Source organism: Heterocephalus glaber, unplaced genomic scaffold (assembly GCF_053883595.1).
Source record: "Heterocephalus glaber isolate CG9 unplaced genomic scaffold, H.glaber_assembly_v1.0 deba00001871, whole genome shotgun sequence".
Taxonomy (NCBI): domain Eukaryota; kingdom Metazoa; phylum Chordata; class Mammalia; order Rodentia; family Bathyergidae; genus Heterocephalus; species Heterocephalus glaber.
Genome location: NW_028258509.1, coordinates 236442 through 250948, shown reverse-complemented (window position 1 = coordinate 250948; position 14507 = coordinate 236442). Strand labels below are relative to the sequence as shown.

At 40.4% G+C, this 14507-nt stretch overlaps 1 pseudogene; it reads left to right on the top strand.

Annotated features, from left to right (window-relative positions):
• The first annotated feature begins 1809 nt into the window (after positions 1 to 1809).
• LOC147820471 (arrestin-C-like) lies at positions 1810 to 14480 on the top strand (annotated as a pseudogene).
• Positions 14481 to 14507: the final 27 nt, after the last annotated feature.

Genomic DNA, 14507 nt, shown 5'->3' with positions numbered 1-14507 from the left:
TTGGAGAGGTGGGGCAGGGGGAAGGGGGAGTTACTCTAGGTGCAGGTGATATAGAAGTCAATTGCCTGTTCCCTCCACTTGCAAAGTCCTGTCAGGAGATCCTTTCCTAGGCCAGGAATCCTGGTACCTTCTCCAGCAAAAAATGAAGTTCAAGTCTCACATATACATGTACATGCAGCTTATTACACTCAGCTCCAGGCTCCTGCCCCCACCACCTGCAGGAGATTGACTCCTGCCATACACATTACCTGGAATAATCAGTGCTTCTGATTTTTATCAGTTTCAATAATACAAAGTCCCAAATGTGAGGAGTGATTGAGGGCTGGAGAAGGGACATTCTATCCTCTACCTTTGGTTTTTATGTGGACTGGAACAGCTGATCAATATATGCAAAGACTGGAGTGTGATTCAAGTTCTCCTTTCAGAAACAAAGGCCTATACTTTCATCCCTTCTATTTCTATTCCCCACTATGCTTCAACTTTAAGGTATTCAAGTCCATGTTGATCCCAGCCCTCTAGTTTAAGGCTTCACAAGGCCAAAACTGGGTAGTTCCCCCTCTTAAACTCTCCCACCTTTAATATCATCAGAATTCCTTACCCCCACTCTGTTCTAGCAACAACAACTTGTTAATCTTCTAGCCACTAATCTTGTAGCCACTAATCTGCTTTCCAAATTCTTGGTACCTGGGGTGTTTATAGGAGCATTTCATTCTTCCTCCTCCAAACTCTATTCTCTGACTCTCACCCATCTAAACACTCCAAGAGCTGTGAATGTAAGAGGCTGGGGAGGCAAGCATAGCAAGCTGAGCTGGAGGCTAATATGAACTTCATCTCTCTTCCAGGTAATATTCCAAAGCCCCCTATCTCTATCCCATATTGAGCCATATACTCCTTACCCTTAGTATCCCCCTTAATATGCTGGGGGAAGTTGAGGGGCATCTTTCCTGACACAAGCAGCAGGCATCCAGGCAGAGAAACCTGGAAACTCTCCTGAGATCACCCTTCAGACCAGGCCTCATATGCCCCATGGGAAAGCACTAGAAAGACACCTTCCTCTTTCCAAGGTTCCCTAGCATATGGGGACATGTTAAGATAAAGATGCAGATCTGAAAAAGTTAGTGAGAGATGGATAAGTTCAAGAGAGGCTTTCAACTTCCATAGAGGTTTCTGCAACCAACACCATGAAAATGAAAGCAACAGTCCCTTCTCTCCTACACTTTCTCTTCTCTTTTTTTTCCTTTTCCTTCTTAGCTGAAGGTCAAGGTATTCATGAAGTGAACTCAGGGTTACAATCTATTGGAGGAACATAAGGAGACAAAATTAATTCATTTGTTCATCTTAATTCATGTATCTAACAAACATGTCTTGGCACCTACTGTACGCCAGGTGAGGTCCAGCCTCATCAAATCCAAGAAACACATTTTCCTCACAATTTTCTGGATAGAAGCCTCTGTCCACACTATTTCCAGACAAGTTCATTCTCTCTGCAGTCTCTGAAGAGTGCTCCAGTCATTCCACAAAGTCCAAATGTTTTTGGAGAATAGAGAATACGGTTTGTCATGATTTGTACAAAATAAGAGGGTTTCCCCTTGTCCAGGATAGGTAAGAGTATGGCTGAAGAAGTACCTTTGCCAAGAGAGAGAATGGGAAACTCTTGATGGTGGTGAGGTATCTGTCTAAGGAGGGGAAAGTTCATCACACTAGGTGAGTTTGGATGGTATACTGCAGGCAGATAAAGAGAATAGGGAACAAATGACAGAGCTTTCTTCTTTCTGTCATTCATCTCCAAAAAGGCTCATCATCAACTCCATGGCCAACATCTCCAAGTAAGTAAGAGCTCTTTCTAATTCTCTGAAACTGTGAACTGCTTTCTACCCAAATTCTAACGTTTACCTTTGGGGTGGAGAGAAACCTCTTCCCAACTTGTGGCCTTAAACTCAACCCCAACTGCCTCTACTTTTTCTTCATCTCATTCTCTTGTAGCTTCTTCTTCTAATCCTGGGACTATTTCCTTTTCTCCTCACATTCCTTTCTTTTCTTTCACTTCCTCTCCTTTTTCCTCCTCTTCCAATTTCCCCTCTCTCTTTCTGGGTTTCTCCCCAAAGGGTATTTAAGAAGACCAGCTCCAATGGGAAGGTAAAAAAACCTGGCCCAGCTGGGCAAATGAGAGGGTGAAGGGGTTATGTGGGTACATCCTTCAAGATTTCAGGGGTTTGGATTGGAAGCTTCAGGGGATTCATTACAAAAAATGACTGTGAGACTGACATTGGAGATTGTTCTATAACAGCTTTCCATCTACCTGGGGAAACGGGACTTTGTGGACCACATGGACACTGTGGAACCCATTGGTCAGTGAGTCCAAGACCCTGGGGAGAAGGGAATGAGAGCCAGGGAGTAAAAGAATGCCCAGAGGAACCATGCAGAAAAAGGAGGCTGATTGAATGGAAGAATGGGAAAAACCACTTCAGGGATCAACTTTTGTTTCATAGTGTGAGAATTTTTCTGACCAGGGTGCCATCTCTCCCTCTTTCTACAGATGGTGTAATCCTGGTTGAACTTGATTACTTAAAACGTTGAAAGAGGAAGTGGAAGACCATTAGTCTTGTATATTTCAGGGGTTCCAAACAGAAATGTCACATGCCAGACAGGCAACCTAAAACAGTGGACTAAGATAGAAGTGTAGATGAAAACCGGAAAGTGACAGGAACTGTGAATAACTTGTCAGATGGGGGCTGAAAACTGAGAATTCCAGCTCATTGTAACCCATTTTTTGGTTGTTCATAAGAACCAGAGGACTGAGGATGTATCTCAGCAATAGAGCATTTGTCTAACATGCACCTGGCCCTGGATTTCATCCCCAGTACTGAAAAATTAAAAAGAACTGGAAAGGAAGCTCAGAATAAGACCTTTAGGTACCCAAAGTCCGAAAAGATCATGGTGCTCCTTCTCCAAATAATGTTGAGAACAAATATATTTCTAAAGCTTAAATAAAATTGTTATTTTGTAAAATTATACAAAACTTACATGTGTACTGAAATTAATATGTTCACAACAGGGTCATAATTCACATATCTCACTGTTGGGTAGCTTGAACCACCAGTGGTACATGCATGACTGTCCCATCAGGTGGCTTTTTATTAATTTTGTTAGTAAAAAGAACAATAAAAGTGATTAGATCTGTTCGTACTGCCAGTAGTACAAGCCACTCGATGGGACAGTCATGGATGTACTATTGGTCATTCAAATCAGCAGCAACATGATAAAATATATTCTTTCTAAAATTTCTGATTGTTTCCATTATTGTTAGTGGCATCCTGCTTGGCTATTGATCTATGAGTTTAGACTGTCTATGGAATGATTTAGTGTATTAGAGACCCATATTTTTATGCAAATTTCCTGATTTTCAAATGTTGGCAACTCATTAAAAGATTTTAAAAGGCCTGGCTATATCAAAATACTTCTCTTTTCTGTATGCTGAATGTGACCTTCAGGCTGCCATTTTGCAACCTCTCGTCTATGTTTTTCCATTTCTCTTTCTGTGTAGGGAAACTGCCAAACCTTTCCTTTAAAAACATACAAACAGAGGCCAGGGACTTAGCTCAGCAGTACAGTGCCTGCCTGGCAAGCGAAATGTCCTAAGTTCAATTCCTAATTCAAAAAAAAGAAATGAAATAACAACCACAGGAAGCAACAGTAAGAAATATTACTCTGGTAGCAATAATATACATCAAGCTTACATTGAAAAAATTTTTCATTGCCTTTTTTTCTTTTAATTCTCACTATGGATTATCCTCACTGGGAGCCAACTCGACTGAAAATTGGGTTTGATTTGAAAAAGGTTCAGAACAAGCTGATGAATACTAATTTAGATGTAGACTTTAGATATTGAGGAATAAAGTATCCTTGATCTCTAAGATAAAGCAGAGTAGATAAGCAATCCAGCAGGTTTTAAATATCAGAGGACATTTAAGGTACATATAGTCATGAATTAACCAATTTCCTTAAGGTTCCCAAGTACTTTATATTTCTAAAGCCTAAATCAGTTTTTCATATTTCTAAAACCTCAGTCAGTTTTTCACATTTCTACAAAATCTTTGGAATAACTCACAGAAATAAATATTTAGTTTTAAATAACCAAAATTTTTAAAGACATTTTTAGTTAACTAGGTGTGGTGGGGCATGCCTGTGATCTGACCATGTGGGCAAAATGAAGCAGGAGAATGGAAAGTTTGAGCCTAGCCTGAAAAAAATGCTCAATTAAAAGGCAATGAGAAAGACACAATAAATACCTAAGGTGGCCTTGTGTTTAGTTACAGAAACAAAACAACTCAGGGCATATACACAACAGATATTAACAGCAATTACCTCTGGAATGTGATATATTATGGTGGAGCTTTGATTTCTCTTTTTGGTTCTATTCTCTGATGTTCATAAAATTAATATATATTAGTTTTATATTAAGACAAATATAAGTGAATAACACTAGAATAGATGTTGGCTTTTAAAACAAAATAAAAGCTGAGCGTGGTGGTGCACACCTGTAATCCCAACACTCAGAGGCTGAGGCAGGAGGACTGCTGGGAGTTCAAGGACAGCCTGGACTACATAGTGAGTTCAAGGCCAGCCTGAGCTGCATAGTGAGACCCTGTCTTGAACAGAAAAAAAAAGAAAGAAAGAAAAGAAAAACCAGCTATCTGGGGATGGTGGCACAGGCCTGTAATCCCAGCACTCTAGGAAGCTGAGGCAGCAGGTCTGCAAGTGTGAGCCCAGCCTGGGCATTTTAGTGACTTATTGAGACTCTGTCTCAAAATTTTAAAAAGAAAAAAATTTTAATTGGTGAAGTAGCTCAGTGTGAAGGCCCTGTTTCAATCCCCAGTACCACAAAAATAATTAGTAAAAAAACAAGCTGTCTCCTAACACCAAAAAAGGATTATTTCAAAGCTGCTAAAGAGCACATGAGAGCTTGGGTGGCAGCTGAGGACTTATTTTACAGCTCTTCCTACACAAGCAGACAAAGTGAGCCCAGAGCAATTCATCTGGTTAACATCCTCACCACTGGCCCACAAGATCCTCTTCTGCCTCATCCCTTCTGAGCTTTTCTGTCTTGTTCCACATCTGTTTCATTTCCTCCCTGCAGCTTCCTTCTTCCAGCCACCTATTTTTGTTGGTGCTCGTGATGGAATGTAGGACCTTCTGCATGCTAACCATGCACTGTGACTGAGCTACACCTCCAGCCCCACAGCCACCTCTTGTCCATCTCCTTTCTCCATCTTCTGTCTTTTCCTTTCCTTTATCCCTTTGCTTTTTCTTTTCTTTCTCTCTCCTTTCTTCCACTTTCATTGGCCATATTTGAGAACCAAGGTGAATTCTGAAAATGGTTTGTCTTCATTGTAGAAAATTTAGAAACTACAAATAGTGCTTGCTTCAGCAGCACATATACTAAAATTGGAAAACACAGGTAAAAGAGAGACTGCAATCCTATCATCCTCAGTCATGAACAATCACTAATTATATTATAATTCTTATTTATCACATTTTTTGTTCAAATATGTCTATATTTTTATTTAAAATGTTATACTATAACTAATATTTTGTAACCTTTTAAACCTATGTCAGCATATAAAAAACTGCAGGGTATGGTGCACACGCCTGTAATCCCAGCATTCTGGGAGGCTGAGACAGAAGGATCACAAATTCAAGCCCAGCCTGGGCAACTTAGCGATTTAGTGAGATACTGTCTCAAAATGAAAAATTTTTTAAAGGGGCTGGGGATGTAGTTCAGTATGCATATCTGGGGTTCAATCCCTAGTACTAAAAAAAAAAAGGAAAAAAGATACATAGTACAACTTTTGTCATTGCTCAGTACTATACTCTATGGTTGTACCATAATGTGTTTACAGTTTACCGTAATTGTATTTACAATTTTCAATTGTTGGACATTCATTTTGTCTTCAATTTTTTTGCTGTTATGAACAACCCCACAAGGAACATACTTAGGTGTGTGTATGTGTGTTTGTGTGTGTGTGTGTGTGTGTGTGTGTGTATTATCTAATAATTCCTTTAGCCTAAATGCTTAGAAGCTGAACTAATACCCAAAGGACATCATAAATTTTTTAACTTTTCTCTATTTATTGCCAAATGGCTGTCCAAAAGGTTTGTATCAACTCTCCCTCCTGTAGTATAACAGGCTGCCTATTATCCTAATCCTTATAAAAACATTGGTGTCATTACTTTCAGTCTGTTATATTTTTAATATAGATTCATTTTCCTTGTTCTTAATTTTAAAAGCAGATAATCTGATATTCAGTATATTGATCTCTTCAAAACACTACAGTAACTTGCTTTCTACTCAGGTGAACCTGTTGATAATTTTCTTTTTTCTGAGCCAGGGCCCCTGATAAAATAAAGATACCCACCTCTGTTCTACATCTTTCCTTGCTTCACTCTGTCACTGTGGCCTTGGACGGGTATTCCTCTAATCCATCCCACATTCCATTAATGCATTTCAGAGGGTTTTCTATCTTAAGTGTCAGCTGCAAAGTATGAGTTCATAACTGTTCAATTTCTGCCAAGATTCCTGTCAGTGTCATCGTCATCATCATCCATATCTACAATCATTATACAGTTTCCTTATAACTGTACATCAACTGCTCACAAGCATTCTAATTGAAATGAAGTTGGGAACCTATGAGTCTAATCTCTGGAGTCAGACATGCATGCATTGTAATCCTTAACTACTTCTGAGTTCATTTAACATACTTGCAAAGTGCTGATAATAATAGAGGATTGTTGTGAAATCTAAATAACGTATGTAGAGCTTCTAGTACAGTCTTGTTATTGACAAGCAAAATAACTCAGAGAACTCAAAGGATTTGTAAAAGTCTTATCCAAGCCCAAGTATTTTGACCCTAAATCTTTTAATTTGTTTATTTAGTTAGTTAGTTAGTTTGCAGTAATGGGGATTTAACATAGAGTTTTTGCACTGAGCTACATCTCCACCCTTTTTCAGGGGATGTGAGACAGGATCTCACTATGTAGCCCAGGCTGGCCTTGAATTCACAGCAATCCTCCTGCCTCAGCCTCCCAAGTGCTGGGATTACAGATAGGCACCACCACATCTGGCTCTCCTAGCCCTTTTTATGTTTTATTTTGAGGCAGGGTCTCACTAAGTTGCTAAGTTGCCAAGCCTGGGCTAGAACTTGTGATTCTCCTGCCTCAGCCTCCAAGACTGCTGGGATTACAGGCATGCAACATGATGCTTGTCTTCTGACCTTAAATCTTATTGATTCTTTTTAAATTATGAAAAAGGGCATAGAGAACTATATAATGAATGTCTGTACCCATCCCTTTGCTTTTATAAGAATTACAGAATCAAACTGAAGCCAGCCTCCTGTGTGTCCTTCCCTAGACCAATCTCCCTTTCTCCTTCCTTCATCCTTCTTACCTCCCACCCCAGGTAACCACTAATTTCAATTTGGTGTGTATTATTCCCATGTTTCTGTACTTCTATTCTATACTTATGTATCTGTGATCAACTTTGATATTGCTCTACATACACGGTTTTTAACTTTATATAAATAGTAACATATAGTGCATGTAATTCTGGTGCTAGCTTTTTTTAACTCGATAGTAAAAAACTTTAACCATGTCAATACACATCTTACTCCATTTGTGCTATAACAAAATACTTAAGCCTGGGTAATTTCTGAAAAACAAATTTATTTCTCACAGTTTTGGAAGGCCAGGAAGTCCAAGTTCAAGACAGTCAGCAGGTTCAATTGCCTGGTGACAGTTTCCCTATACTTCCAAGATGGTGCTTTCTTGCTGCCTCTTCCAGAGGATAGGAACATTTTTTCCCATTCTAACATGGCAGAAGGTGGAAGGGCAAGAAGGCCAAATGTTGCATGAAGCTTCTTTCATAAGGACCTTAATCCCATTCACAAGGGAAAAAATCCTCATGACCTAATCACTTCTTAAACTGAGACTATGTTGATACCATCACAATAGTTATTAAGTTTCAATACTTAAATTTGGAGGGGACACATTTAAACCATAGCATTACATGAAGCTCTAGTTCATTTATTTTAACCTCTGTTTCATATTCAATTATATGAATATTCTATAAATTTATTACCCATTCTGTTGATAAATATTTAGATTATTTCCCATTTTACCTTCTAGCAAACATTGAAGCTATGGGCATTCTAATATGTATTTCCTTGTAAATGTGAGCAAGAGCTACTGTAATGTAGTAGAATTCTTAAGATATGAGCAAATTCAATTTTACTGGATAGTGCCAGTTCTCCAGTGGTTGAGTCATTATATATTTTCACCAGTGGTGCATAAGAACTACAATTGCTCCACATATTCATGAACACTTAGCATTGTCAGATTTTATAACTTTTGACAATTTGATGGATGTGAAATGTAATCCCATGTGGTTTTAATTTGAATTTATCTGATTACTAATGAGACTACATGTTTTCATATGTTACTGGCTATTCCATTTTGTCCATTTGCAAAGAGCTTATTCACATTCTTTGAACACTTTTATATTAGTAGTAGTAATTAGTGTTAGTATTTACTTATAATTTATTTAAATATTTATATTATAATTATTAGTATATTATAGATGAATGGAAGTTCTTATTTATTTCAGATGCTAAATTTTTGTTTGATATATGAGTACTAAATATTTTCTCTCTGGTTTTCCTTTTCTCTTTCTTTTAAAACTTTTAACATAAAAGAGATTTAAACTTTTACTGTTAGACAAATGTATTACTCTTTTTCTTAATGATCAGACTGTCTTGATTGTATTACATTGCCTCTCTTTGTCTTCCTGTGACCCAGTTAAGGTCTCCTTTTCCACTTAGGCCTGACAGGTCACTCTCTTCCTCCTTTGCCTGCAGTGTTCGTCACGTTGACAAGGGCTTTTCGCTATGGCCATGATGGCTTGGAAGTTATTGGTCTGACATTCCACAGAGATCTGTATGTACAGACTCAGCAAGTGGCTCCAGCTGAGCTCAAAAGCACCCAGGTTCCCCTCACAGTCTTACAGGAGCAACTGCTACACAAGCTGGGAGACAATGCCTACCCCTTTACCCTGCAGGTGCTGATCCCAAGTCCTGAGCAAGGTTTCAAGGGAAGATTAAGAGAGAAAGCTAAAGAAGAACAGAAGAGAGGAGTCCCTATTTCTTCTGTTCACTGATCTCATTTTGGTCCCCTAAATGGTTACCAACCCACCCTGTTCAGTGACAGTGCAGCCAGGTCCCAAAGATGTGGGAAAGGTGAGATCTGGGTTCTGAGAAAGAGGGTGTGCTAGTCAGCTTTCCACCACTGTAACAAAATACCTGACATAATCAACTTAAAAGGAGGAAAGATTTGTTTTGGCTCACAGATTCACAGGTTTCAGTACATGGTCTTGTGGCCTAGCTGCTTTGCATCATTGTGGAAGCATATGTCAGCAGAGGCCTGTTTAACTTGTGATGGCCAGGAAGCAAAAAAAAGAGGCAGAAAGGGGCTGGAGGAGTCCCAATCAATATCCCCTTAAAGAGTACAAAGTTCCTCCAACCAGAACCAACCTCTTAAATGTTCTGTCATATCCAAATAGTGCCACAGGCTATCAACCAACCCTTTGACACATGGGCCTTTGGGGATCATTTTTCATATCCAATCTCTTGCAAAGGGGCAGACAAGTAGTGCCAGGGAAGAAGAACAGAGGTACAGATGGACAAGACTAGAGAAGTATACAGCTAAGGGATGGGGCTAGGCATTTTCTTATAGGCCCACAGAGAAAGGAGAAACAGCATTGCAAATGAGTTCTCTTTGCCCCATCCTCTTTACAGGCTTGTGGAGTTGACTTTGAAGGGAAGAGTTTCTGTGTTGAAAACCTCCCCTGAGGAGAAAATCTCTAAGCAGTATTCTTGGTCCTCTCCCAAAGCCCTGTTCTTAAGCTCCTGCCAGGAACCAGATCCTGTTCTTATGACAAAAGCAGGACTACTTCTAACCTCTGTAGCACCATACCCACTAATTTGGATACTCAGTTCTGAGTCTTCTCCTACTTCTCTTCTTCACTCTAGGGCAGGGGTCAGCAAACTTATGTAAAGGGCCAAAAGAGAAATACTTAGGTTTTGAGAGTTACAGTTTCAGCTGCAAGACTCAACTCTGCCATTGTAGAACAAAGCTGCCACCAATCCTACATAAATAAATAAAATGTGGCTATGTTCCAATAAAATCGTATTTATAGATCCTGAAATTTGAATTTTACATAATATCCATGAGTTGTGGAATATTGTTCTTTGATTTATTTCAATAATTTACAAATGTAATAACCATTTCTAGCTCACAGGGCATATAAAAATAGGCAGCAGGAAAAAAAATAGGCAGCAGGCCAGATTTGGCCAGTGGACTGTATTTTCTAAGCCTCAGTCTACATACTAACATTGAGAATCTACAGGAGTTCTCCGAGGGAGCCTTTCTCCTGTCACTGTACTCAAGCAAAGACTGGGCTATGGGAGTAGCGTGGGGAGGTCTGTGGTTCCAAAACGTGATGTTCTGGCTAACTTCCTGGTCCCTCTTCAAGACTCTGTGCAGCTGGTTGTCCAGAAAGTGCAGTTTGCACCCTTGGAGTCAGGCCCTGGCCCCTATGTCCAGACCATCCACCACTTCCTTCTGTCAGCTCAGCCCCTACAACTCCAGGCCTGGATGGACAGGGAGGTTAGTGATCAGACTTTCTTCCTCTGACCTGGAGACCATCTGATACTCTTTCTTCACCAATTTCCTCCTTGAGTAGGTAATGATGGGAGCCAGGGCAGCAAAAATGTTAAGGAAATTCTAGGTCTCGATCTGAACATTCTTCCTCCAACCTTGTGATTGGCTTCTCCTTCTGCTTCAGGTTCACTACCATGGAGAACCCATCTCTGTCAGTGTTTCTATCAACAACTGCACCATGGGGCAGGGATTTATCTCAGTGCTTTCACTGCTTGCTGTCCAAGCGCAAGGACCCAAGTTTGATCCCCGGTAAAAAAAACCCAAACCAAACCAAACAAAAAAACCACAACTGCACCAACAAAGTCGTCAAAAAATCAACATTTCAAGTGAGGTTCTTTACTTATAGCCCTATACCTGGCCCCCAAATTACTGATAGCTTTCTTTCTAATACACTGCTCCACTTGCCTGTCTGTATTAATCTTGGTTTTCCCTCCAACACAAGCTTATTAAAATATATATATTTTTGCCACTGAGCACATATTACTGAATCATATATGGGGTGCCCATGTATAAGATAGCATCTGTGAACAGTGAGCAGGGGTCTTATGGATGGCTCACTAATTATAGTCGTGTGCTTTTCCTGGCTTGTTCAGTTGACCAGATCACAGATATCGTTCTCTAGACAAGTACACCAAGACTGTGTTCATTCAGGAATTCACACGAGATGGTGCTGGGGATGGGGTCAAAGCTAAGGGTTGGGATGGTGGGAAGAGGGCTAAGAGGCAGAAAAGGGGTTTGGGAAAAGGAAGGAGGCAGGAATGAAGAAGGTCGAGGTGGGTGCTAAAATGTAGAAAGGGAAGGATTCTAGAACTAGAGGGAGGGGAACTAACTTGCCCTCAGGAGGACGGACCATCAGCATTCTAAGAGAGGGTAGAGGTATATGGATTTCCTATCAGCGCGAATCCCTCTACTCTTTATAGTTAGATATGTCACTTCTCTTAGATAATCCAGTAGCATTTTGGGATTGTGTAAGATACTTCTGAAAGTGAAGGTATACTTGGTTGGCAAACCTAGCCTAACTTCTTCTCTTGTAATCCTTTCAAAGGGAGACTGTAGCTACTAACTCCAGTTTCTCCCAGAGCTTTGCAGTCACCCCACTCCTGGCCAACTGCCAGAAACAAGGCCTGGCAATGGATGGCAAATTCAAGCATGAAAATACCAATCTGACCTCTAGCACAATGTAAGATCAATTGTAACTTCCAATCTCCATTTCCTACCTCTAACTTGTTCCATATACTATATATAGTTTCATTTTCAGTGAAGCCTACTTACTTTTTAAATGTCTCTTGGCCAATGTTCAGACCCCTTCCAGGCCTGAGAGCCAACAGGAAGCTAAATGATGCCCATGGGACCAATGGTAGCCTTTGGCCATTGGCAGAAAGAAAGGAAAATGTATAGGATAAAATCTTTATGTATAATTCACAGTTCACAGAGGCCTTACATATGTGCTATGTTATCTCATTAGAATCCCATTAAAGTAGGCTGGACAGGTGCTCTTATTCCATTTTACACTAAGGGACCCTGGGGCTCAGAGAAGGAAAGTGTCCAAGGTTGTACAAATAACAGAGGTAGACAGGATTCTCTTATATGTCATCTGGCTCTAAACACGGATCTCTACAGCAGCTATTCTCCAGAGACTATAGTGTGAAAGACTAGGGAATGAGAAATGTAGGAAAGGGAGGATAAAAGGGACAATGATATGAAGGAACTGATAGAATTGTGATGTCTTTAATTTGGTCTTATGTCTTCAGAGGCCCTAATGTCAAATGTGTCCTCCACCAAAAGCCATCTGGCATCTGAAAAGCATAAATTCATTGACCTCACCCTATGCCTTATCAACCAAGTAGCTATAGACTGTTATTGCTAGAAATACATTTAGAAATCATCCAAATAGCATTATTTTACAGGGAGGGTATCAGCAGCCCAGAGCAATAAATAGACTTTCCCACAATCGTACAGCTTTCAGTGTCTTATTTTTCCATCAGTAGGTTTTTATTGATCCCTATTAAATGGCCATTCCTATGCATAGCAATGTGTGGGATACAAAAAATGTTTAAGATAGTCTCTGCCTGGGCCGGGGATTTAGCTCAGCGGTGTCATCAGCTAACTGCCTCTCAAGTGCAAGGTCCTGAGTTTGATCCCCGGTACTGAAAAAAAAAAAAAAGATAATCTCTGCCTTTAGTTAATGTATGGGCTAGATGAAGAACAAATAATAAAAGTGCAATCTAACAGTTAAATGTTAGTACATGTAGCTCAGATTATGAGTCCAACAGAAGTTAAAAGAAGCCAGCATAATTGGCAATGGCTTCCTAGGAGAGGTAGAATGAGCTAGATCTTCAGAATGTGCAAGATCTGGATACCAGCAGAGGAAGAAATGAACATTCCAGACTGGGAACGTAGCATGGGCCCAGGCTAGAAGGTGAAAATCTACAGGACATTTTCAGATCATAGAAGGAGGACAGGTCTGCCTATGTTGTATCCCAGGTGATAGGGGAGTTAGGGCAGAGAAGGTTGGAAAGAGTAGATGAGGACAGATTGTTTGGGTCTTGAAAGTCAAGCAGAATAGTTTTATTCAATAAGGTAAGATCTTCAACAGAGAATAATATGGTAAAACTGAATTTTAGGAAGAGAAATGTGGTCCCAATAGGTAGGAGAGATTACATCTTGGGAGATCTTCTGAGAGCAGATATAAAGTGATAGACTGTGGTGATGAGAATGAACAGGAAGGAAGTAGAGAACTAAATGAATTACTTCTCCCAAACACAAAAATGGATATTATAATTTCTAGTCTTTGACCTGGAATGAACAAGGAGCTGCTGGGGATCCCGGTGTCCTACAAAGTCAGAGTCAACCTGATGGTGTCTGGAGGGTAAGTGAGGGTTCAAGGTCTGTCTGGGCAGGGCTAGGGAGCCAAGAGTTTTCTATTGGTTTTTTCCCACCACTCGGACTTACCCAATCAAGCTGTTCCCCTTCTCTCAAACTAAGTTCCCAAATGTGTAAGCTCAGTGAGCAAGTCACTTTCTTTCCAGAAACTGATTCTGTGACTAAGTTGACCTTATTTATGATCCTTCATCTCCCAGTAAAATTAGGTTGCCTCTTGCCTATTTTTTCAGCTGCTAATTTTGGGTGTTATTCTACCTACAGCATCCTAGGAGATCTGATAGCCAGGTGAGAGGCTATGGGGTAAGAGGATGGACAGAATGGGGAGGATGAGGGGATAAGGAAACCGAAAGAGTGACTAGTCAAGCCCCATGTGGTGGCACACACCTGTAATCTCATCTACTAGGGAGGCTGGGGCAGGAGGATCACAAATGTGAGGCCTGCCAGGGAAACTCATCAAGATTCTGTCTCAAAGGGGGAGGGGTATGTAACTCAATGGTGGAGTGCTTGCCTAGCATGTATAAAGTACTGGGTTCAATCTCCAGTACCACAGTAGTGTGGGGGGGGGGTTGGGATATAGCTTGGTGGAAGAACACTTGCCTAGAATGGACAAAGTCCTGCGTTTGACGCTGAGTATCACAAAAATAAATTAATTAAAAACAGCAGCTAGGAAGTCTGAAGGCATCCTACAACTGGAAAACCAAGGGAGGATGGTTCAGTGACTGGGCTTGTAGTGATATCAGTAAATCCACTTTGGGAATCCTTGCAGTGATGTTGGTGTTGAGCTGCCCCTGCTCCTGATCCATCCAAGGCCATCTCATGGTGAGTGACCAAGCAGGGCTTACAGAACAGTTGTG